Raw genomic sequence first — 26,406 nt, forward strand, 5'->3', positions numbered from 1 at the left:
TCTGTCCGTCTCCACGCGGCCTTTTTTCCTGTGTGTCTGGATCTTCATTACGGCCTCCTTCTCTTACAAGGACTCCCGTTACATTGGATTTAAGGCCCACCCTCTCCAGTGTGACCTCATCTTACCTAATTACATCGGCAGCGACCCTCTCTCCCAATAAAATCACATTATAGGTTCCGGGTGGACGTGAATTTGGGGAGGACCCCATTTAACCCAGTAAAGCAGGTGCTTGATAAATCTTTGCTTCGTCTTCTGCTATGTCCCAGTGCCTGGCACAACCCGGGCATCTAAATGTCTACAAAATCAAACGTGCCAGGCAGCCCGGCCTGTGGAGAATGGAGACCTGGAAGCCAGCCCGGGGGAGACGAGGACAGAAGCGGTTCTGGGATGTGAGGTTAAGGTGCTGCAGGAACACCAGCTAGAATGAAGCTGCCTGTCTACACCTTGAATTTCTAGCTGCTGGCGTGCTGTAGAACTCAGGAACCAGCCAAGTATGTGATGGCCACCTTCAGCAGGGGCTCCTGGCACAGAACGGATGCCCAGGGACCCAGCTCTGAGCTGAGTCATGAGATAAGACGGGAGGTGGCATGAGTGAGCCTCACCCGGCCAGCTCTGAGGAGCCCACGCGGCCCACGTGGATGGGGACAAAGGCCCTCTGCCCTGCCCCCTGCCCAGGCGGCTCAGCACGATCAACCACCTATGGTGGGACAGGTGCTGCAAATAAACAGACCCAAAGTCCCCGCCCTCATGGACCTGACATTCCGGTAATTATAGGATGCTGGACAGTGAGCTACGGAGAAAAATAGAAGCGTGAGGTGGGTAGGCAGGGAATAGGGGTTGGGGTGCAGTTTGAAAGTGGGTGGTCCAGGACAGCTTCACTAGATGGTGTCTTTAAGCAAAGACATGGAGGAGGGGAGAGAGGGGAACTTGCAGATGTTTTGGGGGAGGGTATTCCAGGCAGAGGGAACAGCAAGTGCAAAGACCCTTTGGGAGAGGAGCAGCAGGGAGACCTGGATGGGGGAGAATGGAGTAAGCCAGGGCCCTGTAAGGTCACACGGGACTTTCTCTCCCAGGGAGATGGGAAGGATGCCACCCCTCCCGGCATCCCCCATATCAAGCCCACCCCTGGCATCTCTGTGCTAAAGGAAACTTCAGCTGTGCCCCCTGTCAAGGAGCCGTGACCACACACCTCTGTGCACTGGGCGAGGGTAAAAGGGCCGATCCACCTGAAACTCTGCTATTATTAAAGCCACCATCCAGGGTCCCGCAGAAATGGGTCCCTACCCACCCATAACAGGCAGCTCCAGCAGGAGGAAGACCGGCTCCCTTGCCCCTCCCCTAGCAGAGAGGTCACTGGGCTTCCTAAGGAGGAGCCAGGACCCTAACCACAGCCTGCCCTTAGCCCTGCCCAAGGGGCGGTGGCCTGGAGTGGCCGAGGGTCACCATACTCAGAGCCAAGTCGGGGTGCTGCCCACAGCAGCATGACTTGCTGGGACCCAGCAAGACAAGCCCATCCCAATGGGATCTCCACACATTCTGGTCAATCAGGACACTATAGGGGATCTCCAGGATGCAGGTACTGTTTCAAACACTGGAGCTACAGCAGTGAACCAGTCGGACAAAAAGGCCTGCTGATCAGAGCTGATGTCCAGTGACAGGACTGTCCCAACACGGAAAGCTACCAGCCAGGTATTCAATAAGAGAGGGATGGAGGAAGAAAGAGAAACGGATGGATGGATGGATGGACAGACCGCTCAACCAATGGATATCAGTTTACCTGTTCCATTTTCCAGGGTTTTCCTAGTCTTACTTTTTTAACCCCCAAAGCCAAGTATGTCACCTTGGGGGACATGGATGACCATCATCACCCCATGAACCACCCCAAGCCCATACAAATGCTCCCCAAGCCCCAGGCTGCTGAGCACAGAAACCCTGGGGAAAACTGCCTCTGGTCCCAAACTCTAGAATCAGAACAGGGAGGGACTCAAGGCCCACCCTCCCCAGGGCACCACTTCTCCTTACCAAGCCACAGCCAGGACCCCATCCTCCTGGGGAAGGAGAAAAGAAAGGCCAGCCGACTCCAGCCTTGGAAACATCTTCCCACGCCACCCGCCACACGCATGTGCCCGGCAGTAGCCAGAAAAACAGCTTCCGGTGGGCCCAGAATGTCGCACAGACCTCCGATCTGCTCCCCACGGGCAGTTTTCCAGGGACCCGCTTCCCCCTCCCCATCCAGCTCAGCCAAGCCCCGGAGACCAGCTCAGCACGAGGCATGATAAAGAGGGATTTCACAGGAAAACCTCAATTTCTGGCTTCTTTTAAAACTAGGGACTCTCCCACATTGCCAGTGGGGATGTAAAATGGTGCAATCTCTGAGGAACACAGTCTGCCAGCTCCTCACAAAGTTAAACACAGAGATACCATATGACCCAGCAATTCCACTCCTAGGCACACAGCCCAAGAAACGAAAACAGGAGATAAAACAAAAAGAACATGACTGTTCGTAGCAGCACGATTCACAGCAGCCAAAAAGTAGAAACCACCCAGATATCCACCAGCCGATGAATGGATAAATAGAATGTGGTGTATCCGTTCACTGGAATATTATTTAACCCCCGCAAAAAGGCACCTATAAGCCATGAAAACACTGAGTGACCCCATTTATGTGATATGTCCAGCAGAGGCAAATGCAGTGAGTCAGATGCAGGCTTGTGGCTGCCAGGGGCTGGGGGATGGGGGGACGGGGAGAGACTGCTGGAGGGTACGAGGTCTCCTTTGGGAGATGAAAATGTCTCAAGACGAGACACTGGTGATGGTGGCACAACACGAAATCTACTAAACCAACTAATTGTACACTTTTATATAGTTCAGGCAGTACATCTTATGTGTATCTTACAAAACCATTTAGGAGGGGATATGGTCATCCATGTCCCTACTCAGGCATGGCACACACTCTCCTGTTTGCCGCGTCCCCTCCTGGTCAGCTACCTTCGTTTATATCCCCAGCCTGGCCAACGGGATTCAGTGGCCTGGCTGGATTGACAGAGCCCTCAGCACCACCGTCGCTTCCCAGGAACCCTCCCCTCTCTGGGCTCCCACTACCCTCTCTCCTGCCCCTCTGTGGGCCCCACCCCACGTGCCGCCACCTGTTTACGTGCTGTCTTCCCCACCAGACGGAGCTCCCGGCTGCCAGTTTGAGTCCCACCTCGGATCACGGGCACAGTAGGAGCCCTGGAGGCTGTGGGCTGAGTCACAGCCCCTCGGTCACTGAGGAAAGGGGGTGCCCTCCAGAGGGCCACCCTAATCCTAGAAACGCGTCCTCTCAACCAAGCCACCTCCTGTCCACACGCTGCCATCCCAAAGGGCTCCCACATGCAGAAAGTGGCCAACTGGGTTCAAATCCCAACTCCACCACTCATGTAGCTGTGTGACCTCAGGCACAGCACCGACCTCTCTGGGCTTCATTGTTCCACCTGCAAAACTCTCCACGTAAGGCCGATGGAAAGATTCATCGGGAGAAGATCGAGGGAATGCTTGACATCCACAGATGAGTCCCCAAACTGAGAGCCAGGGCCATGACTACCCTGTGCTGCTCCAAACACTAGGGGAAGGGAAGCAATGATGGTGATAATATTGCTGGCAGAGGTCGTTACCATGACTATCCCCATGTTGCAGATGAGCAAACTGAGGCTGGGTGAAGTGGGCTAACCAAGTGGTAGAGTGAGTCCCTGATTAAGAGGTTAGACAGGATCAGGGAGACCCACACCTGAAGACAGAGAAAGGAGAGGGTGCTTCCCAGGGTGAGTGGGGCCTCCCATAGTCTTCGCGGCCCTGAAACCTAATGGGGAAGCTGCAGCCCAAAGAGGGCCAGCAGGCTGGTGCTGCGTGGCCGGACTCCACCTTCCTCGGAGGGATCGCTCAGCCCATGTGGTGCAGGTGTCTGGGGAGGTGGGCACAGTGGCCTGCGCCGAGCCCACAGGCGGTGGGGAGGAGGGCCCCAGCTCCACCAGGATCATCAGGTTCTGGGACAGAAATGCCTCTGCAGCCTGGCTGGGGGGCCCTGGATGAGAAACCCCCCAACGCCACACCCTGCACCAACCTTCCAAAGAAAAACACGCCCCCGGCACCTCCCCACCCCTCACTTCCCCAAAAAGGATCCCCAGCCACTGGGAGAAGCCCCTCTCCCTGCACTGATTCTGCTCGCAGAGGCCATCCCAGGTTCCTCGTACCCCCACACTTTCATTAAGTTCTACCTCATCTACGGGCAACATTTATCAGGCACCCAACAGGGGAAGAATCCGATTTCACTCACCAAACATGACTGTCCCCATTCAACAGATCAGAAAACCGAGGCTCAGAGAGGCGAACTCCTTGCCCAAGGTCACACAGCCAGAACGCAGCCAGGCTTCATTCCGTTCCCCAAAAACCACCATCCCAGGCCCCTGCACACCCCGCGCCCCCTCCCAAATTAAGCAGAAAGGAAGCGGTGCTGCTTGGAGCGGCCAAGGAGGCCCGTTTCTGTTTCCAATTTAATTGGTACATTTGTGTCCGCTGGGCTGCGGCCAGCTCGGCCGCCCAGCCCTGCTCCCCTGCCAGGGCGAGCTCTGCTCAAAATCACTTCCTCCTCGACTCCTTTTCTCCCCCCTTTTAATTTTAAAAGGAAGGGAGAGAGAGAGGGAGAAACCACAGCCCTGACAAGCCCGCCCCCCAGGCCCCGCGCACCAGGTCACAGGCGTCCACAGGAGAACCCTCGCCGTGCGACGCGCCCTCCCTCTTGGGTATTTCACAAACATTACGCCGGATTTTTCCTGGCTCTTCCTCATTAAGTTCTGGGCGCCCCGGGAGGGACGTGGTTTCCATTAGACCCGGCTCCTCCATCTGGCCTTCCAAACGGCAATTTTCCCTGCAGAGGGTAGGGGGGGTAACCCAGAGAAGAGGCCGGTGTCTGGGCGGCGGGGGGCGGGGCCCTGGCACCAGCTGCGTGACCTGGGCAAACCGATTAACCCCCTGCCCTGAGGCTGGGACAGGGTGGGGGGCGGGGGGCCTATGGAGCGGCCGCAGGGAGGAGACAGGGCGAGCTGTGTGGGGCTCGGCATCCTGTCTGCTCACATGACCCAGCTCCTGATGCAGGAGGACCCTCGGAGCACAGGGTCCATCCACTTTGCTGCCCGGATGGGAAAGAACCAACAATGGAGGAGAAAACAGGCCACAGAACACAGTTCTGAACGTTCTGCTGAGTGAAATGAGCCAGATACAAATGGACAAACCCTGTAGATTCTACCCAGATGAGGTGCCCAGAGGAGTCAGAGTCACAGAAAGCACAAGGCTGGGTGCCGGGGGCTGAGGACCGGGGAGGGGGAGTTTGTGTTTAGTGGGCACAGGGATTCTGTTTTGCAAGATGAAAAAGTTCTGAACACGATGGTGGCGATGGCTGTACAACAATGTCAATAGACTAAACACAACTGAACTATACATTTTTAAAAGGTTGAGATGGTAAACTTTTTGTTATGTGTATTGTACCACAGTTTAAAATTTAAAACAATTTCAAACATACACACACACACACACACACACACACACCTCCTCCAGGAAGACCTCCCTGATTGCTAGCTAACAGCACCCAGCTGGACTTGTGTTGCTCTACGGTGGTTCCCACTGTCAGGGTCACCTCATGGAAAGAGACAGTGCTGCCAAGGGTGCTGCCAGGGGTCCTAGCACTCGGCAGTCCCTCACAGCCAAAGGCTGAGTGAAACCACAGGCAAGGGCTGGTCTTAGTCTGCCTCACCTCCGGACCTGATGGCCAAGGAGCATGACTGGGCCTTCAGACCAGCGACTCACAGCTCTGGTCCCTCAGAAGTGCCCCATAAGCTGAGCTCTCCCTTGACCAGCCGCCTCCAACCAGATGGCCTGGATGCAGGGAGGGGCTGACCAGAAACTCTCTTACCCCTACAGATGGGTCCCGGACGCTGAAACCCGAGGCCAGGCCCAAGCCACTCTCTCTCTGCCCGCTGGTCGGCAGTCAGTCTCCACCCCGTGGCTCGCAGCCAGTGCCGAGACCCCAGGGGTGAGGGGGCAGCCCCTGGGTTCCCACCGACTTCCCTGCACCAACATCTGGCAAACGTGTCCACAGCTGTGCAGCTGCCGGAAACGCCGCCTCCCAGCCTCCTCCGCGCACACAGGCCCCCCGGGATGGCTTTCTGAGGAATTTATGGGGTCGCCCCTAATATTTCAGGGCAGATCTCTGGGGGAACGTCCTCCGCCACATGTGAACAAGGACAAATGTTTCTGCTGCTAAGAATAGCTTCTCTGGGCCGGGAGCCCACCCACTCAACACTGCCCTCCCAGGCATCCCCAGTCCCTGACCCCCAGCAAACCACCAGTCTGGACCCCACAGGCCCATCTCCCACAGCCCTAATACCACCCAGATGCCCAGGCCGAGGGGGAAAGGGTCCACTTTGATCAGCTCCATGCACCTCTCAAATATGGAAGCAGACAAACCGCTGCATTAGCCCGAGGGTGTTCGTTGATCAGAGAGGTCTGAGGATGGAGAAGGGATCAAGAAGAGGTCCTCTGGCCCTGCAGCCAGGAGGTCCAGCCTGCGAACAGGTGCTTAAACGCCCAGGGGCAGCAAGCGTGCCCCTGGGATTCGATTATCAGCTTGCGGAGGGAGGAGGATCAAAAGGGCTCCAGGGCAGAGGGTTCCAGGCAGGAAGAGAGGAGAGAAAGAGATGGCCACCAGCCGGCGGCAATCCTCAAGCCAGGCTGGAACCAGGACGAGGAGGGCAGGTGGGGCTGCGTGTGTGAGGAACACAGGACGGCGGGGTAGCCCAGGGGATCACGGCTTCCAATTCTTCCAGAAGAAAGGCTGATTTTGAGACATCTCTCAATTTGCAATTTTTATTTAAAAAACACTGACTATAAACCCAACGCAATAAATCAGTCCGACATCCAAATGCAGCCCACGGGCTGCCAGGATGTGACCTGTGGCTTCTGACACGTGGTCAGCTGGAAGTCACAAGAACAAAGCCTAGGGGAGCCGGAAGGACGGGGGATGGTGAGTGACAGTCTGGAGTATTCTCTGGACGGACGGACGTGGGTAAAGGCTAGAAGGGCACTAGGGAGGCCCTCAGTTACAACAGGGAGTGGGAGGGGCTGGGCCCACTTAGCTGTCAGTGACACGGCACCCCCAACCCCAACAGGACACTCACTGGTGTGAAAAGAGGCAGCTGGCTCATCTCCAACACATGCAGGAGTGGCAAACCACACCCCAGCGTCCTTGGGCCACCACCTCTTCTGCACCCTCAGGCCTGGCCTCGGGGGAGGCTGACCACGTCTCCCAGGTCTGGCCAATCAGCACCAGTTGCAGGAGCACCAGCTGCAGCGCCTGGTTTGGGAGGGGCTTAACTCTCAAGCTCCACTGCTGAAGTTCGCTCCCAGGATTTTCACAGGACGATCAGGAACAGCAGGCTTACCTTCCACTGAGGCTGCTGAGCTGGGGTGATTGGTCTGTGCTACCAGGGCATGACACGGGAAACACCTTGTCACCTGAGCCCCTGGATCCAACTGTGCCTGAAGTTTACCCTGAGCCTTTTGTGCTAAATACTGGAGGAGCAGGGAGTCTGCCAATTGCAACCAAGAGACCTACGATAGCAACCCCCCTAAAACTCAACTTTGAAGCCTAGTGAAATCTCTGATGCCAGCCTAGTGGGGGAGATGGGTCTCCTCCAGCCTCCCCTTCAAGATCTTCTTGAAGATCTCCTTCAACCTCTGATCCCCTCAACTATACAGGTAGGGAGAGGTCTAAAGCCAGCCAGAAGGAGGCAAGAGAACTGAGACAGAGCCCGGAACAGACTCAACAGAGAAGAAGCCAGGCAGGAGCCTGAGACATGCCTGCCCTGTCTCTCAGTCAGTGGCTCTGATGGGGGATATGGCAGACAGCAGCTTTGCAGATAAAGATGCCCCTCCTAGGTGACTCAGATCTGGGTCACTCCTCAGCCGCAGGCACTCCCCACCCACGCTGCCCCCAGCAGTAAATGCAACCTCCAGCCTTGGTTTCTGGAGGAACATCCAGAGTGCACTGTGCTCTCTCTCTTTCAACATCTGCTACCCAGAACTGAACATGCTGATAATCCGAGGCCGCCTGGAGCAGGTCCAAGCAGCCCCAGTCAGGCCAAAAGGCAGGCATTGTCTGCAGCCAGGAGGTCAGTGGGCTGCACCCACCCACAGGCGCACCAGGGGACCCGTTCCCACCGGGACCTCAGTTTCCTGGGCTGTAAAATGGACAGCTGCTTCCGGCCTGGAAGGTGGCCAAGGCTTGAAACAGGCACAGGTGGAGATCCTGACCCCACCGCCCCTTCAAGGCCATAAGCACTAACTTCTCCCATCATCCCCTTTTCCTCCCACCCTCCATGCAGCCACAGGCTTGTAACAGCTCCCGTTTCACAGATGGGGAGACTGAGGCACTAGAGGTGAAGTCTGCCCAATGTCCCACAGGTAGGAACAGAGCCATGGAAAGATGAACAAACACCACGTCCAGCTCCCAGGTTCTAAACAGTCACTATAAGAGATCCAATGGGAGTGCCTCACACTCAGGATCACAGCCAATCCCTAACACAGTGCTCACAGGCATCGGGTCATTTAATCATCACAACAGCCCTGGGAGGCAAGATTGAGGCTCAGTAACTTGCCAGAGGTCACACAGCAAGCAAGTGGCACAGCCCGGATGCAAACACAGACAAGCCCTCTCCAGCATCCACCACTTATCCATTGTGTCCTGAAACCCCATCAGCAGTGTGCCCAATTCCCTGCTTAGGCTGGAGGAGACCCATCTCCCCCTCTAGGCTGGCATCAGAGCCCCACAGGCATTGTACCCAACATCCCTGCTCATGGGTCTGGGCCAAGTCTTGCCAGCTGGAGGCGACCATGGATCACTGCAGATGGGCAGCAACCATCTCCATAGCTACCCAGCCAGCCCCTAAGCTTGTGCAAACCACAAACTCCACGCCTCAGAAGGGAAGGCAGGCAGTGTCCTGGCCCCCGCCCTGCCCCCAGCTCTGCTACCTCCCTCATCAGGACCTGGAATCCTCATTCCCAAAGTCCTGCTGCCTTATTTCCCATCTCCCCACAAGTCCAAACATAAGGTCCACGAAGGCAGGAGCCACATGCATTTTATCCATCACTGAGTCCCAATACACTGCACACAGCAGGTGCTCAATAAATGCTTGTTAAGTCCATGAACACTCCAAGATCAGAGTTCCAAGCTCTGAGCTGAAGCTCAAAGACCACCATGCAAGCAGAGAAACTGAGGCCCTCGAGACGGGGTGTCAGAAAGCCACATTTCATGGTGTCATCTACACTGGGCCACCGTGATCCAGAAAGGGATCCACGTCTACATGGCTGGTTCCACCACGGCTTTCAAGTGTCCCAGGAATCTGATCCCACCCTCCTGGGGGCCGCAATACCAGCCCGTCCATTAGCCATGACTGGGACTCAGAAGGTCACCACCACCACCAAGGGGCTGTGTGGCCTTCCCCAGGTAGCCTGCCCTCTCTGAGCCTCAGCGTGTCCACTTGTCAAGGGCACCTGGCAAACAAGGCAGCTTGCTGGGGAATGGCTGCAATCTGGGTGCTGGGTGAGCAGCCAGGCGTGTGGGCAGCGGGCATTTTGAGCTTGGGGAGGGATCTGGCGTGGAATTGGGGGGCCTCCTGCCTTCAGGGCCACATCCTCTTTAGCAGAGACAACAGAGGCGGGAGAAGCAGCAGCGGGCAATGGGAGGCTTCAGGGATTTGCGGATATGGGTTCCGGGCGTGGGAGGCCGGTTCTGAACTCCTCGGATGGGGCCCCCCACACCACCGGGCACCCCAGACTACTTCACTTGGTCCTGGGCTCTCAGGCTCGGGTGGGGACGAGCAACACGCAAACCTCTGCAAAGGAGAGCTCCCCAAAACCTCCAAAGATTGGGGGGTCACCGGCTGTACTGGTTTCCCTAGATCCGCTGTAAACAAATCATCACGACCCAGATGGCTTAAAACAACAGACATTTATTCTCTAACTGTTCTGGAGGCCGAAAGTCCAAACTCAGGTGTCCGCGGGGCCAGGCTCCCTCCGGAGGCTCCAGAGGAGGACCCCACCTGGCCTTTTCCAGCTCCTGGTGGCTCCAGGTGGTCCTTGGCGTGTGGCCGCACCCCTCCCGACTCTGCCCGTCTTCACACAGCCATCCCTTCCGTGTGCCTTCGTCCTCTTCCCCGTCTCATAAGGACACTGGTCACTGAACTGAGGGCTTACCCATGTAATCCAGGATCACCTCATCTCAAGACCCGTCATCCAAGACCCCTTTTCCAAAGCATGTCCCATTCAGAGGGGCCAGCATTTAACACAGACCCAAGTTTTGGGAGACACCATTCACCCCACTACGCTGGTTGCCCACCTCCGGAGGGCTCACTGCCTCCTTAGCTCCACGGCCAAGGCCCAGCACAACCCCCCAGGAAGCACATGAGAAAACTGAGGCACAGAGAGCTAAGTCACACACCCAGCATTTAAACCTGCTTTCTCTCAGCGGATCGACCACAGGAGCTGCAGGGCACAAGGGCCTCCGTCCCATTTAGAGGACGCAAGAGGCTCTCACGCCCACACCTCCCGGAGAGGCCCCCCCGCCCCGCGGTGACTCACCCCCACTCCACAGGCCCAGAAGTGGTTCAGCGCTGGGGGGCCGGGGAGGGGGGCGGAGGACAAACTCTGAGTGAGTCTCAGTTTGTTCCTGTGTCAAATGGGAGCAAACCCCACCTCCTGAAGGATGAAAGAGGGTCCTGGAAGGGGAGCGCCTCTGTCCCTGATAATCACCACCCCTCTATTTATTCCCAGTCCCGGCCCAGCCCACACAGCAGCCCACCCGGCCTCCCACCCCGGTGCAGAAAGGGCCCATTATGACATCACAGGCCTGGAATTATGTTATTAGCCTGGGAAGGAGGCAGGACCCAGGGACAAAGGGTTCATTGTCATGCAAATACACGACTGGGGGTGGAGGGGAGGGGGCGGCCCCTCCTGCCTTCCAGCTCCAGAGCCAGGCTGAGAAACCAACTCCCAGACTTCCAGAAGAGTGTGGGCATCTTGGGCCTCAGATCTGGACCGAATGAGCCACTCTCACACTTGGAAGTGGGCCCTTTCCCAGATCTGAGCCAGATTCCAGGAAAACAGTGTCTGCTCTGAGGAGGGTCCCCACAGAACCTGGGTTCAAATCCTGCCATCTCTACGGCTTCACCACTGTCCTGAAACAGGGACATCCAAAGGGCCTTCGAAGGATGAAATAAAATAATCCGCTTAAAGATCTGATCAGCATCCTGGGCACCGAAACAACTGCACAAGAAATGCCACTACCTATTAATTACGTCTATAGGAATACTGTGTGCCTGCAGCTGTGTGCCTCTGGGCAAGCTGCTCACCCTCTCTGTGCCTCATCTGGAGAGGGGGATTCAAAGCCCCCATCACAGGGCCATTGGAAGGGCTTGATAAGCTAAGGTGCAGAGAATGCTTGTTCCACCTTGTCAGCCCTCAACACATGAAGCAGATGCTGTCAGCACCCCTCCCCCGCACCCCAGACCCCTCAGGACCCCCACTCTCCTTGCTCATAAGCCCACCGCTCTGACTTTATCTGGGAGGTTCAGACTTTCTGGAGGTGCTTGGTGGGTTCCTACAGGGTATTCCTGAGCAAACGTACTGCTGCTTTTCCAAGGACACTGTAGTTTTCCAAGAGCACCCCAAAATGCATCTTCAACTCCTCACAGCGGAACCTCTCAGGTGGAGGGAGGTGAGTCCAATGTGAATTCCAGCTCGAGGGGCCCGAGTCTCCCGTCCGGAACCCACAGAGGATGCACATCTGTCTCCAGAAAGGCCCCATTCACCTTGAGGGGACAGGCCCAGGCCCACACTGTGTGGGACACTAAGTCAGGCCTGACTGTTTGCTAAGCACCTACTGTGTGCCTGGTGCCAGGACACAGTGGTGACCAAGATGGAAAAAACCCCAGGTGGAGAGGTTGGGGGACATGGTTGATGGACATATAGTAAATCTCAGGGAATGACAGTGGCACAGTGACAGGAGTGATGATGGGGAGGTGGGGGCCTCTTTCAAGAGGTGATATTTGAGCAGGGGCTCCATGAGGGGAGGGTGTGAGGATCTCAGAGAAGAGTGTTCCAGGAAGGGGGCACAGTTAGTACAAAGGTCCTGAGGCAGGGCCATGATTAGAGCTTCCAAGAAACAGCAAACAGGCTTGTGGGGCTGAACGCCCCTAACCCCCTACCCAACTCCCTGCCCCTTCAGGCTCTGCCCAGCAAAGCCAGAACCTAAGACCCTCAGCTGTGTCTGACGCCCCCATCCCCAGACACACGCCTCCATCACTAGGACAGGAGGGTGGAGCCCCTCAGCAGCTCAGGCTCCCAGGCCCCGCAGGCACCCACATGTCCCCAGTCTGGGACGCTCTGAAATCCTCTGGAATCCTGAGCTGTGAAACACGCCCTGCCTGGACCTCCTGGATGCCCATGGGCCCGGCTCAGTCACCAGCCAGCCCTAAGGGGCGCAGCCAGCTGCAGGCCCTCTCCCAGGAGCCCCTGGAGAAGCACCTACCCTCAGATTAGCTCTGGCTGCACAGAAACGTGCTTCCCACACCAAGTGCCAGTGGGGGCGACCCCACTCACTCCAGGGTGGGCTAGCGACACCCCGGCCTTCTCACCACTGCTGGAAACCAGGACCTCCCGCAGGGAGCAACAGGAACACTGGCTGCACCCAGAGGACAGAGCAAGGAGGTCAAAGTGCTCAGCGAGGAAACGAGTTCAGCTGATGGAGGAGCGACCCCACCGGCAGAACTGAGACCAAGTCCCACCTTGGGGCCGCAAAGAGAGGTCTCCGAGGAGGCGGCCGAGAGGCGTGGGCTCTGGGTGGGCCCAGGAAGTAAAAGAATGGGTCCGGAGTCGAGCCTTTCTGGCTTCCACAGGTCATGAGCCCAGCCCCTTGTCTCGACCTCTTAGACAGGCCGACAGGTGAGGAGAGGAGAGGACGGAGGCTCAGAGAGGGCAGGCAACCTCTCCAGGGTCACCCAGCCAAAGAACCAACCCCCACACAGGCGCTGGCCCGGGGCTTGAGTCTCAGCACCAGCCCTTACAAACTGTGTCCCCTTGGGTGGGTTACCTGACCCAAGCTTCAGTTTCCCCATCAGAGAAGTGGGAACCAAACAGCACCCTCCCTCTTTCTGCGGCTGATTTGAGTATGAGACGCGATGGTGGGGGCCACGCGCAGCAGTCACACCCAGGGTGATGTCACACCCAGGGTGATGACACTGCAATTACAGCGCCCCTCACAGAGCGCCCAGCACGTGCCAGCACCGGGCTAAGCCCTCAGCATGAAGCAACTCACCTAATTTTCGTGCCAGCCCTACAGGGCACCAAACGTTACCCCCCCTTCACAGATAAGGAGACTGAGGCTCAGCAGAGCGCAGCCACACCGCGCCCTCAGAGCGCACTGGGACCCAAGCCCCAGGCAGCCCGGCCCAGGGCCCAGCAGGCCACTGGCAGCTCACGTGCAGCTGTAAGAGACCACGTCACTGGGTCCTGTGGGCCCTTTGGCCAGCTTCCCCCAGTGGTGTCATCCTTGTAACAGACGCAGCCCGGAAACTGGCATGGATACGACCGGCCTTACCCAGACCTCGGGGGTTTTACGTGCGCCCGCTCGTGAGTGTGAGTGTGTGTGGTGTGTGTAGATCTACGCACTGCGATCTCAGTGCAGATGCTTGAGGCCACCACCGTTGACACAGGACAGTTCCACCACAAGGGTCTCCGGTGGGACCACTGGTCTGAACCACAAACACGACTGTCTTTCTCAGTAGGTGGGGGACCGAATCACCCAGACCCTCAGGGAAGGGCAGGGGCAGCCACAGCACAGCTCTGCGGCCGAGCCAGGTGGGCACTGAGGACTTGGAGGCCCCCTGCTGCACTGGAATTTCCCGAGATCCCCAGGAGAGGCCTGAGGACAACTGGACAGCGGGCAGCTGGCGTGGGCAGCCTGGACGCCCGGGGAACTCCCCCACCGGCTCCCGCTGGCCCAAGAGGAGAGGCCCCGAGCCAGCCACCGGCCCAGCATCCGGTGTCACTTACAGACACAGGACGGCTGCCACTCTGGGCAGGAGAGCCAGCCCTGCCTGCCCAGCCCCCAGGCCACACCAGGCATGGTCAGGGTGCCTGGCCCAGGCTTGGAGTGAGATGGGATGGAACGAGCACGCACTGGGAGAGCCCCGGGGACCCCAGCCCAGGTCCAAATGCAGACTGAGCCTGGGGCTAGGGAGGGCCCCTCCTCACCTCCCACTACCCAGGCTGGGGTTTCACGTCTATAAAATGGGAGGACTCCCGACAGGGAAAAAAAGAAAAATTGATGGAGACCAAGATGTAACCAACTTAAACGTAACCCTGTGGCCTACACTTGCAGAGCGTCCTCACACCCACCCGCTGGAGGTCCCTGAGGGTTCATTTCGGCTTTCCCAAAGCTCATCTGCAGGCAGCTCTCTCTGGATGGACAAGAGAACTGAGGCTCTGTGAGGTTCCGTGATCTGCAAAAGGTCACCCATCCATGAGGGGGTGGGGCAGGGACCATTCATTACCCCTCTTAAGCCGTTCAACAACTTAGGGGTGTAGGCAGATGGAAGGTCCATTTGCCAGATGGGCAGCCTGAGGCTCAGAGCTGTGAAGGGACTTGTCCAAGGCCACACAGCCAGGGTGTGAACCTGGTCTGGCCACAGAGGGAACCAGGAGGTTGCAGCCCTCGCTCCCTTCATCCTCACGTTTTTGCCCCCATTATTGGCCCATTTGACAGACAGGAAACTGAGGCTCACACAGGTGAGGCCCAGAGTCAAAAGGGACGGAACCAAGATTCAAACCTGTGTCCATGGCAACCGAGCTATGCTGTCTGTGAATCCAGCCCTCCCTGGCCCGGGCTCACACGCCCCACGAGATGTCCCACTGCCGCTCAGAGGCCCTGGCGCACCCAGACCTTGGGACAAATCACTCCCTCATCCCCTCCACTTGCAACTGAAGGCTCCTTGTGAGCTCAGGAAGCCCTTCCAACTTTCCAGTGTTTATCCCAGCTCCTCGCTGCCAGGTCCCTGGGCAAGCCTGGGCCAGTGGCGCTGATTTCAAACCAGACACGGGCACCCAGCCAAGCGCCACCGCGGTGGGAGCCGGGCGCCGGGGCACTCACAGCGCTGCCTGCACCTGGCCCCCTCCCCTGCTCCATGGCCACCGAGGCCCCTGCCCCCGAAGTCCCCAGGCCCCCAGCCCACCCCACGGCCAACACCAGTGACCAGGAGCACCAGACTCCTGGTCCTGCTCGCTCTCCCCCAGGGACGCGGTTTGGGGGCTCCGGAAAAGCAGCGCAGTCCCTCCCACGTGTGCACTCCCAGGACGGCAGCCAAAAAGCGCTGTCCCTCTGGGGCCACCCACCCACCCGGCACCCTTTCTGGAGTTTCAACCCTCTGATTAGGCATCAGGTCACCATCCCTGCTGGGGCCGAACTGGGCGCCTTACACACCAGCCCATCGGCCTCCAAGTGGGGTCCCCGGCACAGGTCCCGGACCTCCTGCGATCCGTGGCCCCAATCTCTACCCACCCTTCCTCAGCCGCATCTCCCTGCCCACCGCCGGGCCCGGAAACCTCTCTTACCCGAGCACATGACCGGCCTCTCGCTCACGTCAGCTCCAAATACAACTTGAAGTAACTCTCCCACAAAAACAAAAAGAAAAAAAAAAAGAGAAAAAAAAAGAAAAGAAAAAGAAAGAAAAGTAAAAGGTGCCAGCAAGTGGGTCAGCGGAGTCCACACACACAGACTGCTCTGCTGGCTTCCAGAGGACACACCGCGTCCAAACTCAACCCCATCCTTCCTCCAGGGCTGACCCGGGAGAGGGGCGGCCCCACTGAGTGAGCGCGCCGCCTTCCTGCGAGACTGCGGGCTCCCACCCCGGCTTGGGGGGCGGTGGGGGGAGCCTCTGCAGCCGGCCGGGCCCCCCAGGCCCCCAGCCTGATGGCCGCCTGGAAGGCAGGGCCAGCCGAGGCCCCCCAGGGACAACCCACAGGGCTGCCCGACCCACAGTGGGGCGAGAACGCGGTGTCGGGCCCCAGGATCCCTGCCTGCCTCCTGCCACTCCGGGCCTATAAACACAGGGAATTACATAAGTCCACTCCTCTTGTTGGGAAGCCAAAAGTACGAGCCTTTTCCCCCAGCCTTGGCAGTAAGTAATAATTCCTCATCGCCATGGTAACCCTGGCGGGCTTCCAGCCGACACTCAGGAGCTGAAACACGGGGAGGCCTTTTTATAGCTCGGTAGAAAAACCTCCTCACTGTTCACGGCTCACAGGCGACAGCGAGCTCCAGGCCGGCGTCTCCTCTTCATCCGTCTCCTCCCCGCTGGACTGTCCACCCAGAGGGCGGCGTGGGCGCCCCAGCCCGGATCTGGCATGAACTGAAGCCACCGGCCCTGTCCCTTCCCCATCCTCCAGTCTCCAGGGTGACACGGCCGCTGGGCAGAGGCTCTGCCTTTAAAATATTTTTGTCCTTGGAAGTGCAGGAAAAGCAAACATGACCCCCTCACGTCGGTATTCTGAACCAGGGTCATCTCAGCGGCAGGCAAAGAGAGAGAAAAAAGATGCAGTCACACACACACGCACAGGCCAAAATGGATGGTCTGGTGGTCAGCCAGGGGCCTGAAGCTTGGCTGCAGCTCGCTGTGTGACTCAGAGACAAGTCTGAGCTTCTCTGGGTGTCAACTTCCCATCCGTAGCAGGGGCAGCTCCGCTCAGCTCCCCGGCACTCAGAGCAGCAGCGCCTTCCCAGCAGCAGTGTCAGGGGAAGCCCCCGGAGAGCTCTCCAGTTTCACTCCCCTGCCCCCAGCAACCAGGCGTGGGGCCCAACGCTGCTGGCCCGAGATGGCCTTCTGAGTGACAAGGGGTCCCACGGGGTACAGACGCAGGGAAGGGAACCGCAAGCGCAAAAGTCTGGCGGCCAGACCAAGTTTGGTGTGTTGCAAAAGCGGCAAGGAGGCCGGTGTGGCCAGGGCAGTGGTGAAGTGGGGAGAGTTAAGAAGATGAGGCCAGGGAGTAACAGGGGTGGAGCAGGGGAGGGAGATCACGAGAATTCTGGGCAAATCACATAACTCTGTGGACTAGAGATGCTCCCAAGAATAATAATGACAGTAATAACAGTAACTGTGCGCCCGGCGCCAGGTGAGCACTTCACCTGTTAACCCATCTGTCCTCAAGACGGCACAACAGAAGGCAGGTGCACCCAATATACCAAGAAGGCAATAGGCCCAGAGAGGTTAAGCAGCTTGCCCAAGGTCACACAGCTGGAAAGTGGCTGAGCTGAGGTTTGAATCAGGCAAACCTGGCTTGCACCCACCATGCCACATGGTAGAGTCAGCAAGGAGCCTTAGAGGATTTGGAGCAGATCAGATCTGCACGTGACAAAGGTTCAGGGCCACTCAACTGGCCAGGGGACCAGGATGGCTGCTAGGAGCCCTGTGAAGAGGCTTACGGGGAGGCTGCCTGTGTCCTGACTTTCCTCAGCCCATGCTCCAGACTCTCCCAAGAAGACACCCCAGGGTATTTTGGAGGCTTCTACAGATCTGCCTTCTTTTATCCATGGGAAAACTGAGGCACAGAAAGACGTGAGCAACCAAAAGCTGTATTTTTAGACCAAAGATCCAGGCGCTGTCTTCCAGCCCGTGTACTCTCTTGCCCTGACCATCAGGAGACCGTGAAACTCAGGAACAGGCCAAACCGGCCCCACCAAAACACAGCCCGAAGCAGGAGGGTCAGAACGCACCAGGTTCCTTTTGTTCTTTTCTGTTTGTTTTGGACACAGACCTGCGCCCAGACCTTCCCAGAGGCTGGCCCTGAAATCAGGAGTAATTCATCCAAACCCCCACCAGAGCTATTTATGCTTTGAGCAGGTTCAAAGCCAGGCCGTATCATTCCACAGTCACTTCTTGTGTCTCCCCCACAAGAAGGCGGGGAGCCGATGGTTTGCTGAGTGAATTTATGAAGGTGGCAAATCATCACAAACCAGAAACAGCCACAGGCAGCACCCTCTAGACAGAGCCAATCACCAAAACTGAGCTTACGTTCACAATAAGTTAGCGTGGGGTCGCCTGCTTAGCAAAAGAATTCCTCGTTCCCCAAGCCTCTGCTGGCGAGCATCCCCTGGTGCTCTGAAAAACCTCGCCCAACCAAGGTCGCTGACAACCTGCACTTTCAGGAACACGTCTGTGGGCAAAGCTCAGACAGTGTGGAAGATCAGAGAAGACGCTACACTGTGATGGGGGCCACAGAGGTGCGGGGTCCCCAAAAAGAGGCAGGAGGGGTCCCGAGGCCGAGCAACCCTGGGCAAAACCCCCAGTTTCTGCAGACATCAGTCTACTCAGTGGTGAAACAGGCACATCTGCCTGCTGCCTTGGTCAGGGTTGACAGAAACCACACCTGGGGGGAGTTGGGGGGGTTCTCAGAGGACGAGAGGCGACCTGTAGTCACAGCTCCCGTTCAGCCTCCAGCCAAGTGGGAGAGATCCCCTTTCACTCCCTCCCCAGGCAGCTGCTTCTTGACCAGACCTGGCAGGGAGGGGGCTAGGGTAAGAGAAGACAAAAATGTGAGCTTTTTTTTAACCTCTTCCTCTCCTTTCCTGAACCCCAGAGCTCCCAGATTTGGGCAGGTGACTACCCCCTCCCCGGGCAGCCTCAGTTTCCTCATCTGAAAAGCTGCTTACAAGATAATTTTGTACCTCCATATGAGGAGATATTCTTCAGCCATAAAAAGGGATGAAGAACTGATTCCTGCTACCACGTGGACAAAGCTTGAAAACACCACGCCAAGTGCAAGAGGTCAGACACAGAAGGTCACACACAATTTGTATGATCCCATTTATGTGACTGTTGTTGGCCAGGGGCTGCGGAGAGATGGGACGGGCAGTGAGGGCTAATGGATTCGGAGTCTCCTTGTGGGGTGATGATGATATTATAGAAGATATGTTCTGAGACATTTTGGATATCTAGAAACCTCTTAAGATATATGAGAACTAGACAGAGGTGTTGGTTGTACAACACTGTTCATGTACCAAAAACCAACGACCCTTTCAAACGGCTAATTTTATATGATGTGAATTTCAGCTCAATTCAGAATAAGAAGGTGCTTTGGTTGAGTGGACACCGTTCTGGTCCTGACCCTCTGAAAGCTGTGTCCACCTCTCAGCTGCTAAGAGTTTCTACCCCAGGCCTGGAGCTGTCAGACAAGTCTACGCACTGGCATGAAGAACAGAGCAGGGATGAGACCGAGATCCCTGCGCTCATGGAGGTGACCCGGGAGGTGAGAAAGTCAACAGCAGGTAACGATGTGCTGAAATCCCCGGCACCTCCGTTAAGAAATAAAATGAGATAAAATAAAAGTAAATTAAAATAAAATAAAATAAAATAAAATAAAATAAAATAAAATAAAATAAAATAAAATAAAATAAAATAAAATAAAATAAAATAAAATAAATTCACAGCTGCATTGGTTTCCTAGGGCTACACATTGGGCAGCTTGAAGCAAGAACAGCGTGTTCCTTCACAGTGTGGAGGTCAAGGGGTCAGCAGGGCTGCGTTCCCTCCGAAGGCACCAAGGAAGAAGCCCTCCCTGTGTCTTCCAGCTCCTGGTGGACCAGGTCTCCTTGGCTTGTGGCTGCATCCCTCCTGCCTCCACCTCCGCCTTCACTTGGCTGCTCCCCCGTGTGTCTTCTCTTATCAGAACTTCTGTCATCGGATTGGGAGCGAATCCATCTGGGTCTAGAATGAGCTCATCTCCAGACCCTTCACTCGATCACTCAATCTCCTCTGCAAAGACCCTTTGTCCAGTCAAGGTCACATTTGCAGGTTCCACGTGGACATCTCCTTTGGGGACCACGATGCCACCCACGCCCACAGTCAAGACTTGCCACTCAGCAGCATCGAACGCCCAGAAACATCATCCCTCATCTCCTCCTCCCTCTCCTTCCTGTCCTGATTCCAGGGAACCAGGCTGGAAGCTGCAGGGGCAGACGCTTGAGCATCCTGAGGAAATCGCCCCCTCCCCTCTCCCCACAGCCAGTCCTCTCCTGCCCTGAACCAACCAAGGACAGACCCCAAGGGACCCAGATCCCTCTCCCTGAGACAGGGATCTGTGATCTACCCGCAGGGGGCTGGCTGGAAAGGGGCCTCCTTGATGGGGAGACTCTGCCCCGGAACAGGGACTTCCCCAGACCAGTGTCCTCCGTCCACTTCATCACTCCTTCCAGGCACAAAAGCACCACAGGTAAACCTTTGGTCATGCTGGTTGAAGGCAGCAAATTGTCCCCTAGGCTGGTTTCCTGTGTGCTGATGTATTTTAAAAGGGGACTCCCCACCACCACCACCTCCCCTCGGCAGCTGTGAGCTGGCTGTGGGCAGGGCGAATTGCTTACGTCAAACTGCAGCACCACCCTGCGGCCAAGGGCACAGAGCAACTGGCAGGGATGGCTGGGGACAGGCGGGCCCACGCCGGGGCAGCGGAGGAAGGAGGAGGTGTCCAGGAAAGCTCCTGACCACCACCAGCCAGATCTCGGGACCCAACCCAGGAAGGACAAATTATACCAGCCTAGGGACACACACACTCCCATCATGCCAGGCCCTGGGGGAAACAGGCTTCACATGTGTTTCTTGATGCCTCACAATCCCATGGGACACTGCCATCCCCATTTTACAGACAGAGAAACCAAGGAACAGAGAGGTGAAGTGACTTGCCTAAGGGTACACAGCTAGAAACAGCAAAGCCAGGATCTGAACTCAGGGAGTGTGGTGCCTAAGTCTATGACACAAACCATTCAGCTTTACTGTCTCTCAGAACATGTTGAGCTCCTGTGGAGGGCTCTGGGCGAAACTGTGGCCTCAGGCCCACACTTTTGGAAATGGCGTCTTCCAGAGGCATTAAACGTGACTTCCCAAGCCTCGGGACCTTCTGTGACATTCCATGGAACGGTCTGCCCAGATCACGGAGGGCCAAAAACTTTTGAGATGAAAGTCACAGCTAAGAACAGAGGCCACAAAATGATGACAGCCAGCTGTGGTCAACAGGGAAGCTCTTTCTAGCACACATACTGTTTTGTTTTGTTTTGTTTTGTTTTGTTTAATTAGGACATTGCTTATAAAATCCAGATTTCCAGCTTTCTTGGAAAAAAATCAGAATATCCAGCATGCCACTTAGCCACAATCCCCACCCCTCCCTTTCACCTCATTCCTTTCCTTGACTGCATCTGAGTTTGAACCACTCCATTCCCTCACCTTGGCCACCTCCCCCCGATGTTGAAAACAGCTGAATAAATGTTGAAAGCCTCACTCAGCAAGGAAATGACAAAGAGAAAGGAGCTCCATTCTTGGGGCTTCAACTGTCTCTCCCTCCTCTTGGCCTGCCATGCTGGTGGCATGAACTTGCCTAGAACAAGGCCCACACAGAAGGAAGAATAGGTAAGACAGAGCCAGCTCTCCAAGGCATGGTTTGAGCCCCTGGATCCAGCCATGCCTGAACGTGTCCTACTCTGGGCTTTGCCATTATGAGTGCCCATCAGTTCCTCCTGTGGCCTAAACCAGCCCGAGCGTGTCTCTACCATGACTCAGGAGTCCTAATTAATAATCACCCTCAGGTCTCGCTTCAACTGACACTTGTCCAAAGAAGTCTGTCCTGACCACAGGCAAATTCAAACCTTGTTACACTTCAGTGATGGCCTGAACTCTGTCCGTGTGACCCTCCCCACTCTCAGTGTCACTTGTTTAACTGACCCTCTCCCTCTGGGCGCTAAACTCCTCAAAGGCACAAACGATGCTGGACTTTTCCATCATTCTGATCCCAGTGGCCTACAAATGTCCAGAATATTCCATGTGCCCAACAAATGTAAATTAATCAGCTAGCAAAAGACCAAAAGGGAAAAGAAAATCCATTAAATTTGCTTTCTGCCTTAAATGTGGTAAAGAGTCCAACCACTGAGGTCTATAGAACAGCCCCAGGTCCAGAGACTTACTCCTGGTGCCCCTGGCTCTGTTCCAGCCAGGCCAGCCTCCTCAGAGCTCCTGAAACATCCTGGCCCCAGGGCCTTTGCACATGCTGTTTCCCCCACCTAGACAGCTCATCTCTCCTCCTTGCATATGTCTGGTTCCTTTCCATAGTCCCAGGTCCCGGTTCAAACGCCACCTCCTCAGAAACTACCCTTGATTCCTCTGCTTAAGAGAAGCTCCCCTGAAACTAGACTTGCCCCGCCTGCGTTACTCCTCAGCCAGTATTTCCCTGCCTTGCAATACCATGTTTGTTTCTGCACTGCCCATCTCCCCATCAGCCCATGGGATCCACAAGGCAAGGGCTTGGTGTCTTGTCTGCTGTGTATCACACCTCACCGCCACCCTCAGGAGGCTATGGGGACACCAGGCAGCCGGGCTGCAGGGAAGCAGGAAGCAGACCCCTCATGTCCTGACCAGTCCTGCCCAGCCCAGAGCAGCTGCAGCATGCCTGAGGGCCCTACGTTACACGTGGAGGCTGGCCCACCGCCGGTGCAGCCCTGCCAAGAGATTCAGTCTGGCTCCAGGCTCAGGGAGGGCTGCAGGTGGTGCCGGCACAGTCCCCACAATTAACAGCAGGTGCTGCAGAGTCAGCTTCCTGGGTTCAAATCCCAGTGCTGCCAGCTGCCAGCTGTGTGACCTTGGGCAAGTCTCTTAACCTCTCTGTGCCTGCAGCTTCCTTACGTATAAAATGGGGCTGATAATAGTAGCACCTACCTCGTACTGCTACTCCAGGGAGTATGGGTGTGGACGTATATGATATATGTGGAACACAGGCCAGCATAAAGTAAATGTTCAGAAACCATTAGAAATTGTAGTTAGTATTAATGATAGTGGCCAACTCTCACATAGCACCCAGGAAAGCAAAGGGTCAGGAAGTTTAGTTTGGATAATAAATACAGTATTTGCTCTGTGCCAGGTCCTGTTTGAAGTACTTACACGAATTTTTACAAGTAGGTTTATTTTTATTTAACGTGCTTGTTCTAGCTCTTCCAGGCAGTCTCCCTGGATTGCTGCAACCCTCAGGAGCCACATGGACACACACAATTCTTCATGTGAGTGTGTCCTCACAGTGCGGGGCAGGAGAGTCCCCAAATCCCAGGAGACAGGGACATACAAGTTGGCACACGGGCAGCCACACCCCATGCCAGCCCAAGCCACAGCCCCTGCTAGACTTCCAGAAATGCAGGTCCCGTCAGGCACCCCAGAAGGTGAAGGATGTTCCCCTCACTACAGTGTGCAGAGGGGCAATTCCCGACAGAGGCCAGGGCATCCCAAGGGCTCAGGCCCCACTGCCCCTACCCGGGGTCTGATGTCCGAGACACAGGACACATCATGGAAAAACAGGGGTCAGTTGCAACTGGGGGTCTGGGGTCTGTATGGACGGCATGTGAGAACAACGCTGCCCCCAGCCACGTCCATCCTTTCTGTCCCCCAAATGAAGTGGGTGCAGCTGGTCTCCCGGTCACCCAGCACAGCAAGGACCCTGGTGAAGCTGGGGTGAGGTGAGGTGGCCCCAAACCAGGCGGTAAGAGCTGGCGAGAACGCCGGCTCCACCACCCGCCAGCTGTGACCTCACTCAGTTCTTCAGTTTCCTCACCTGGAAAGTGGGTCTCAGGATCATTATCACAGCACCACAGGCAGGACTAGGAGTGTCCAAGAGCCAGCAAATCAAAGCCACAAAAAGAGAAAGATTAGAAAAAGAAAGAAGCTGTTTTAATTCCCACAAATGGGCTGCTTGCTTTGTCGTTAAATGAGACACAATTTTATTTTCCGGATCACAATGGTTTCTGTTTGGATTTACGGCAATCTTGGAAGAGATGACGTGATCTCTTCAGCATTTCAGCCTCTTGAGGTCTCGAATCACTCTAAATTAGCATCTTCCTCAAAGGGCACATTCCAGCAGAGACAGCACTCCGGGTGACCCACCCAGGATGATCTGGAGGCCGAGGCAGGAGAACCGGAAGGATGTGGGCTCTGGGGCAAACAGCCTGGGTTCTAATATCACTGGCAGTGTGGCCTCAGGCAAGTCACTTAACCTCTCTGTTCTTCAGTTTCCTCATCTGTGACGTGAGGGATGACAACAATCCCTACTTCACAGTGGTTTTTGGAAGATTCAGTCAATTCCAGCAGGCAAAGTGCAACGTGATTACTCCTATGAGCGCTGTTACCGTTCCGGCTGTCATGTGCTGTCATTCCAAACGGGTTAGAAACCGCCGACTGCAGGACACAGACAGACCCACCTGGATCCCTGGGGTCTGGGGACCCCGGCACCGCCCAGGCCCACTGGTAGCACCGAGAGGCAGGGCCTCCCTCCTCCCTCCAGCTGGGGGCAGGGATTACCCTCAGATGAAAGGAGACACATGTCAGAGCTGAAGATTAAAAACAAGTACAATTATCGGGCAGGCATCCATCCATAATTACGAATTTGATGTAATTAGGCACCCCACTAACTTCATTACTTATTTATTTACGGGATTGCTTATTTAATTTATGGGCCTCCTTCCCTGAAAAGCCATCTTAGCTGACACCCCTCGGGCAGGGGAGGAGGGGACCCCCTGCCCTGTCCCCACCCCCACTCCTGGGCTTCCATATGTCAAGCTCCAGCCTCGCCCCAAAATAGCTCCCCAGAAGGCCTCCATGACTCTGGCCAAGACAGCAGGATCACACAAGGCCCAACACTCACTCAACAGCACTCGGCGCCAACGGACAGCACTTGACCCAGAAGGCAGGAGGTGCGGAGCCTCCTTTACACTCTCACCTTCCAGCAGACGAAACCCAGAGGGAAGAAGGGTCATTTGAGCCACGCCTGCCAGCCACCAATTCCTGACGTGAGGCACTGGAACAACAGGCACACTGGTGCAAACAATGAGGCTGCTGCTTCCCAGCTTGGAGGAGGAGAACGAGCACTTAACTCTTGCCAAATAAATTTCTATAAGTCATCTGATGTCTCAGAGCCTCAGTTTCCTCATCTGTCAAGTGGGAGCGTTAAGAACAACAGCCACAGCTCGCTAACCCTGAAACCCTCAACGGCTGCTCCCCGGTGCTACCCCAAGGTCTCTGCCAATGCAATAAGGCAAGAAAAAGCAAAATGGCTTTTCAAAAAGACTTTCTAGCTTTATTCATAATAGCCAAGAACTGGAAACAACCTAAACATTCGTTAACTCAAGAATGGATAAACAAACTGCGATACATTCATATAATGGATTATAAGCATGCAATTACAAATGAATCTCAGAAACACCACGAAGAGTGATAGAAGCCAAACACAAAAAAAGTACACACTTTAAGATAATTTTATTACAAAAACCTAGAAGATTCTATAACTTCTATGGTAGCAGGTTCTTTAGGGGGCGTGATGGAAACACGCTACATCTTAACTGTGGTGGGAGTTATATGAATATTTACATTTGTCAAAACTCATGAAACAGAACCCCCAAAATGAGTGCATTTTATTACAGATTAGTTAAATCTCAATAAGGCTGGGGTTTTGTGGGGAGGTTTTAACTGTAACAAACATATATACATATACTAGCACCACTAACTCCTGTCCCTGACAATTTCCCCATTTCCAGATCAGGTCTGCTGGTTCTTTAAAGACCCCCTAAGTTCCCCCAAAGCCCCTGATTTATGAGCCCTGGACAAGGCAAGTCAGGGTTGAATCCCAGATTTATCCCTTCCTTCCTGGGTCATTTAGGGCAAATCACTTTGCCTCTCTGCCTGTCTAGTTCCCCATCTACAAAAGCAGGGTTATAAATAGCATGACCCTTGGAGACTTACTGTAGAGTAAAATGAACCAAGGTGAAAGTACCTGCTGCTGGCCCCAGCATACAGCAGGGGCCTCATTACTGCTGCTGCAGAATGATGAATGGGCAAGCACCAGGCCCAGTGTAGCCAGGGCTGGCCAGGATTCCCATCCCCTCAACACACACAAGCGCCCCCCGCCAGACAAGACTCCAGGCCTGGGTAGCTGCCCCCATCACTGACAGTTCCAGGCTGCCCCCATTTGAAACTGCAACCCCCCAAGACCAGACCACCCACAGTTAACTGACGCCTGCTGTTTAGGACAGGACAAGTCTCCTCGCCTCCCCCCAACTCACTCCTCCCAGGAGGGCAGACCAAAAAGGATGGGGACCCCGTGGGGAGGGGCTGGCCCTGAAGGCAGCACAGGACACTCTGTGGTCATTTGGAGACAGAAACTGGCCAGCAGAGAGCACATCCTGATGCAGAGGGGCATCTTGGCGGTCTGGCTATCACAGATACCCTAACTAGAGAGGGACAGGGTCAC

At 55.8% G+C, this 26,406-nt stretch overlaps 1 protein-coding gene across 24 annotated transcripts in view; it reads right to left on the minus strand.

Moving 5' to 3' along the window:
• NCOR2 (nuclear receptor corepressor 2) overlaps window positions 1–26,406 on the minus strand; it is a 214,963-nt gene that overhangs the window by 153,216 nt on the left and 35,341 nt on the right. The window contains exon 1 of one of the 24 annotated variants that reach the window (XM_031442502.2): window positions 15,697–15,927. The exons of the other annotated variants lie outside the window; for them this stretch is intronic. The gene's annotated coding sequence lies outside the window, so the exon portion shown is untranslated. Of the gene's footprint in view, window positions 1–15,696; window positions 15,928–26,406 lie in introns of those variants that run through there. 24 annotated transcript variants of the gene reach the window in all.

The sequence above is a fragment of the Camelus dromedarius genome, chromosome 31 (genome assembly GCF_036321535.1).
Source record: "Camelus dromedarius isolate mCamDro1 chromosome 31, mCamDro1.pat, whole genome shotgun sequence".
In the NCBI taxonomy this organism is placed as follows: domain Eukaryota; kingdom Metazoa; phylum Chordata; class Mammalia; order Artiodactyla; family Camelidae; genus Camelus; species Camelus dromedarius.